Source organism: Tursiops truncatus, chromosome 1 (genome assembly GCF_011762595.2).
Source record: "Tursiops truncatus isolate mTurTru1 chromosome 1, mTurTru1.mat.Y, whole genome shotgun sequence".
NCBI classification, from domain to species: domain Eukaryota; kingdom Metazoa; phylum Chordata; class Mammalia; order Artiodactyla; family Delphinidae; genus Tursiops; species Tursiops truncatus.
This window is the reverse complement of record NC_047034.1, coordinates 87,318,377-87,324,357: the sequence shown is the minus strand read 5'-3', so window position 1 is coordinate 87,324,357 and position 5,981 is coordinate 87,318,377. Positions and strand designations below refer to the sequence as shown.

The following is a 5,981-nucleotide window of genomic DNA, read 5'->3' as shown; positions in this document are numbered from 1 at the left end:
AGTGCCTACTATGTATTTATATAATCTTCACAAAATGGGCAAATGCTTTAAAAGATACCTGCAGAGGAACCTGATTAGAGATATTATCAATAATGCAAACATAAGAAACAATAAGAAAATGTTTGGAATGGCCTTTCTCCTCTTGGTTAAGCTCTTTCTTAGTTATATTATAAGGCAAAAGCAATGACAACTAATTGGATATGAAGTAATAAATCCCTGAAATATGTTTGACATTTATTATTGTTAATAAAGGTTATTGACCTAAGAGTTTTTACCTTGAGATATTAGCTAATGAGAGTAGAAAGCTATCCAATTAGTAAGCTATTTAAAAACTAAGCATCTAGACCATGAACATAAACTTCCTTAATTATTTCATTGATGCTCAAAGTTATTACAATACTTACCCCGGTACTTCAGATTTCATTAAATGTAATGATAAACATATATGAGTCTTTTGGTCTTTCTTAGTAACTGCAAAACACAAAAATCCCACATGGCCTTAGGAAAACACTTGTTTTTTCTACCATGAAAAAAGACTGAAATAATGCACAAAAAAAATATGGCACAAAAAATATATGGTTATTGAAAGATGCATAGAAAACATTGCTGAAAATTTTAAGAAATAAATATTAATTGTAAAGCAACTATAAAAAATAATTTAAAAATAAATTTTAAAAGAAATAAATATTAAGGCAAAATATGCCTTATAGGAAGTTTGCTTTTTGTTTGATTAAAAGTATAGAGATTTCTAACATCTCAGTTAATAGAATTTGCTAGATTTTGTTTAAATACTAGAAACACAGGAGAAAGGACTATTTTTGAACCACTAAAGGAAAAACCTGTGAGAGAAGAGTAAATGATTTCCTTAAAAAGTGCTTTATTATTTAATTGTTAGTAATAATAACTATTAACTGGAATAAAAAGTGGAACCTGGGGCGATGTTAACAAAGATAGAAACACACCTGATAGACAGTCACTCAACAGCAAAGAAGTTAGAGCCAGATGTGCACAAAAGGTGAAGTGTTATCACTGATGTTGTTAATTTTGTAAAACTAAGGCCTTTAAAGTGTCATAGAGTCTTTACATTACTTTGGAATGGGATATGGAGTGACCAGGAAGATCTTTCATATCACATAGAAGTTCTCCAGTTTTCTCAAAACAGTTGCTTAAGAGAGTTACCAGGCTTACAGATGGATCACATGTTTTTCTTATGCAGACAGATGTTCGATTTTTATTACCCTTCTCTGGGATGACAAATGTCTGTCAGATTTTTTTAATAAACACTCTTGATCTGTCCCTTCAAGATAAAGGTGACGATTTATCGTCTCAAAAAATAAACTCACGCTAAGGAAAGAGCACTTGAAAACACATTTGGATGTTTCCATTGTTACACCATTTTGACTAAAGCCCTGCTTGTAACAACTTTAAATCTCTCGTATCCGTACACTTTAAAAAGAATTGGAAACAGAATTTTCTAACTTGTTTTAAAATTATTTAAATAAGAAAGTTCCATAAGTTTTGACTCCATGTTATTAAAATTATAAAAATATAATAAATTATTTTAAAAGTGTTTCTGCTTGCTTAAAAGAACAGACTTTGGGTACTATAGCAATTATGTGATGCTTATTGTATACTGCCTTATACTGTTGGTTGTCTTATACCTCATGGGGGTGCTCTTTTTCTTCTGACCTAACTGGAAGCTTGCTGTTTCTTATATGCATGTTCTCCTTTCCTGGCCTCTCCTCTCCCCTTTCTCCTTCCACCTCGCCCTGGTGCCTACCATTGTTCTGCAGGTGCCTCATCCGTTAATGCAAACGTCAAGTTCAGGCCAGCAGGGACCTGTCTCTTGAACCTACTCTGATCCCCTGTTGTCCACACGATAAAGTCTAGCTTCCACGTATCACCTTAGGGAAAAAACCCGAATGAACTTTTGGGCCAACCCAAGAGTAGCGCTGTGCTTCTGCCTTACCTGGTTTCTATCAGACTCACCAAAACTGCCTCTCCTGATTCTGCTCTAGGCGCCTTCTTCCTCCCTACTTACTTGAGGTCTAGGTTTGCACTAAGACCCCACTCAGATCCCATTTCTTTCTTGCACCTCATTGGCCCTGGCCTCCGCAGTCCTCCCTGGGCTGCCCCTCCTGTGAGAGCTTTTCTCCAGCACTTATGTGCACAGTCAGGCACTATCAGCTCTTATCACGATGAGGATGCCCTGCTGCTCCAACTGGACTGTCAGACCTGTGAGCACTGGGCTGTGAGCCTCTATAGAGCCTCAGTGCTGAGAACAGAGCCCTGTGAACAACGGCACATGCTGCACCCAGGCCTCATGACTCACTGTGCATGACAGCTGTTGTGTGCAGTGAGTGCTCATTGGTGACAGCGTGCCATCTGGGATCCTCACAGTGACCTGTCTTCATCTGTCACTTGTACACTTTTCTACGATGGGGGGAGAGGCCATGTGCCATGACCCTAGAATTGCTGCACCCTGCCCCCCACCAGCAGAGGGGACATGTGGGTTCAGAAGATGTGAGCTGCTTAACCTGTTCTGGGGACAGCTGCCTGCCCTGAGCCCAAGGAACCGAGGGCTGGATGCTGGCTCGTCCCTTGGGTAAGAGTTACTGTTGTTTGGGCCAAAATACATTTTAGTGGCACCATGGGAGGTTTGGGTGCAGGAGGCATGCTTTAAAAAAATACATGAGAATTTAAGGTTTTTTTTTTTTCCACCCCTGCTGGGGAAACATGTCCACATGTCTGGGATAATATTAGGGCTGTTTATTTTCCAAGGCTGACGTTTCCTTAGCCATCTAAGATTGCTGCTGGAGATAGAATGAGTGATATTTACTTTGGCACTCTTGGTCCAGAAGGGATTACCAGGGTAAGTAGGAGCACGTCTGGGTGACACAGACAGACAGACGCCCAGAAATATGTGGGCCACGCCAAACCAGGCCATCATCTGACCCATGGTTGTTTCTGGTGGCCCTTACACAAAGGAGACCAGCCAGAGGGGGACATTTCATGTGGGGGACTGATAGGTTCAAAATCTAATTTTAGGCATAGAATAAGAAACAGCTCTTCTAGTGAGGAGGTCTACTTTGGGGGAAGAAAGAAGGTCGGTAAGGGAACAGTCTTCCTTCCTGAAACAAAACCAAGCTCTTTGGAGCTTTGAGTGAGGGAAGGTGATCAGGAAGGGGAGGCACGGAAGAGGCCACTTTGTAAGCATCTCTTTACCTCTGGGCTTTGCCTCCCCTTTGAGTACAAAACTACCCCATTCTTCTGGTCAAATGAATTGGACTCAGTACAATGAGGCAGGTTGAAATTCTAAAAGGGATTCGACCAAAATAATTTTTAAAAAGTAGAAGAGGAAAAGAAAATAAGTACACAAACAGTTGCAGTATCCAAATATAATTTATTGATGCTACACTAGAACTTGTGTTACCCTGTGCCTTCCCCCCAACCCCTTTGAAAATCCCTAGAAAAATCTCTCCTTTGTAGTGTTTAGGCTCTTCCTAAGCTGGAAGCCTTGGAAAACAGGTTTGTAGATGGCCGGTGGGTAAACAGGAGAATGATCAGTCTTGATGGGTCTCCAGCAGCAGGAAAAAAAAAAGCCATCCCACCCGGAGGACAGCCCCTAGCCATTGGGACCGACGGCTGCTGGAAAAGTCCAAAGGGGCTTTTAGACAGGGCTGCCCAAGAGGCTCATTCGGTCCCCTCTCCCCAGGCAGCACTGGGCATGCTCACCCCGCACTGTTCTTGTTCCTTGGATTACGACATGCATATGTCAAAATGTTAACCTTCACTGGTTTGGGGAGAGAGCCCAAGGAAACATCATTTTCCATTCGGCACCAGGGAGCCTGTTCTGGGCCCCAAAGAAGAACTCAGAGAGGCCCTGGGAGGTGGGTAGGACAGGTTAGGTCCTGCCCAGAACTAGACCCTCTCCTCCTGAAAACATGGTGATGCCAGGCTGTGGTGCAGGGGTATTAGCTAGGGACAGAATGGGGACTGGCTCCCCAGCTCTGCGTGAGGACAGAAGGAGCACCATGGAGCAGGCACTCATATGCTTAAGTGCAATTCACTCGATCGGTTCCAGCCTGTGGAACAGCGGGGGAGAAATGACGAGCTAAGAAATTTAAGTAGCCAATCAGGCTTTGTGTCGTCCAGATTCCCACACTGCTGCAGGCTGAACTGAACTAAACAGACCTTGAAATATTCATAGCCTGGGGTAGGGGTGGGAGGACCACAGTGCAGAACAAATCTGGTCCCACGAATAAATCCAACCCCTGAATGTGCTTGGAACTCCTCCGCCAGCATCATCCTTCATTGTGGATAACCCTCCTCGGCTCCTTCTTATTGGCTGGGTTTGCTCTAAGCCTTTCCACAGGATAACTCATTTGTCTCCCCAGCCGCCCTGGGTGGTAGGTACTATGACTATCCTCACGTTGCCAGTGAGGAAAACGGAGACTCAGAAACGTTAAACAACTTGCCTCAGGGCACTAGGGGCAAAAACCCCATAGGGGACAGGGCTGGGGTTTGACCTCAAGCAGCCTAGCTCCAGTCTACTCTCAGCTATTGTTGAGACTTTCACAGCTGTTGTTGCTATTCCTGGCCCTGACTGGCCCCTTTGCTAAAATTCACTCTTGGTGATGGGCCCCGATTCTCCCCCTGAAGTCCTTGGCATTTGTACCCCAAAGGACCTCACTACTGGGAGATATCTGAAATCTTGGCTTCCCTCACCCCTGAGGGCCACAGGCCTTGATGCACTGTTGTCGTGGCGGCATTTGCTCCTTTTGAGGTCCCCTCACCATCGCCTGGTTAGTTCCCCCAGGGCACCCCACTTTCTCTCCTTGGCTCGCTGGGCAGGCCAAGCAAACAGCATCCACCAAGGGGCCTGTAGCAGAACAAACGGCAGCAGCCCCCGGGGCCTCTGAAGCTTCCGCTTAGCAGGCAGCCTGCAAGCCTCCTCTGGCAGCGCCCTTGGGCAGGGCTGCCATTCATCACCTGTCTGGCTGCAGGTGGCTCGGGAGCCCGTGTGGGGTGGGGTCTGCTGGGATGAAGGGCGCTAGCTTTTTGGGAGCTGAGGGGGCAACTGGGAGGGGTTGGGGATGAGTGGGACTGCTCTTGGACCCCTTCAGGCTGCTTCAGTGCCAACATCTTTGCTCCATTCTGATGTGGAAGAATGTCGTGTTTGCTTGTTTGCTATTTATACTGCAGGTGCTGTCTAGGGGTTTTCTTTGAAGCAGTGGTAAACTCTGAGGCACGTAAGTACGTTTCTGGCTCATTGCTGTGCTCACACACATGGGTTCAGCTGATCCAAGGCCCATCCCTACCCCCCACCCCTCACTGCTTATGGACATGGGTCCTCCCTAAATCTGTACATTCCAGATACTACCACTCTCCCCGCGCCCCCCAGGAGCACACTCCTAAATACATGTAGAATCTGGCTCCTGCTTCCTTCCCTGAGTAGGGAAATTTCATTTCAGCCTCTCTTAGGATCGGTCATGCCATTAGCCACGACCTTGTTCTCTTCCTGTTAGCAGGATGTGACCCTCTAAATTCAGTGGCCGTTTTTAATCCTCCCTGACACACTTCCCATCTACCTCAACTCCAGGACAGGGTCACCCACCTTCCGAAGAAGCAAACACCCCCTAGGCCTTCCTATAGCATAGTACCTAAACCATATCATATTTTTTTTCTAGTCAGTTTTGTTGGGGTGCAATTTACACAGAGTAAAATATACCCTTTTTAGTGTACTGTTGTATGATTTTTGACAAACACAAATGATTGTGTAGCCATCACCACAATCAAGATACAGAACAGTACCATCACCCCAAAAGGTTCTCTCGTACATCTTTGCAGTCAACCACACCTCCCACCCCCAGCCTCTCACAACCACCAATCTGGGTGGGCTTTATTTTTTCCCTTCTAGTTTACCTTTTCCAGAATGTCACATGAATGGAATCTGGAGCCTGGCTTCTTTCATTCAGCAT

General features: G+C 45.0%; 1 protein-coding gene across 2 annotated transcripts in view; it reads left to right on the top strand.

Annotated features, from left to right (window-relative positions):
- The window catches only part of KCNC4 (potassium voltage-gated channel subfamily C member 4), a 50,177-nt gene extending 49,565 nt beyond the window's left edge, over positions 1–612 (top strand). Inside the window, exon 5 of one of the 2 annotated variants that reach the window (XR_004527856.2) lies at positions 1–602. This exon is cut by the window's left edge and continues 598 nt beyond it. The gene's annotated coding sequence lies outside the window, so the exon portion shown is untranslated. The other variant, XM_033862178.2, reaches the window with a different exon arrangement.
- The last annotated feature ends 5,369 nt before the right edge of the window (positions 613–5,981 follow it).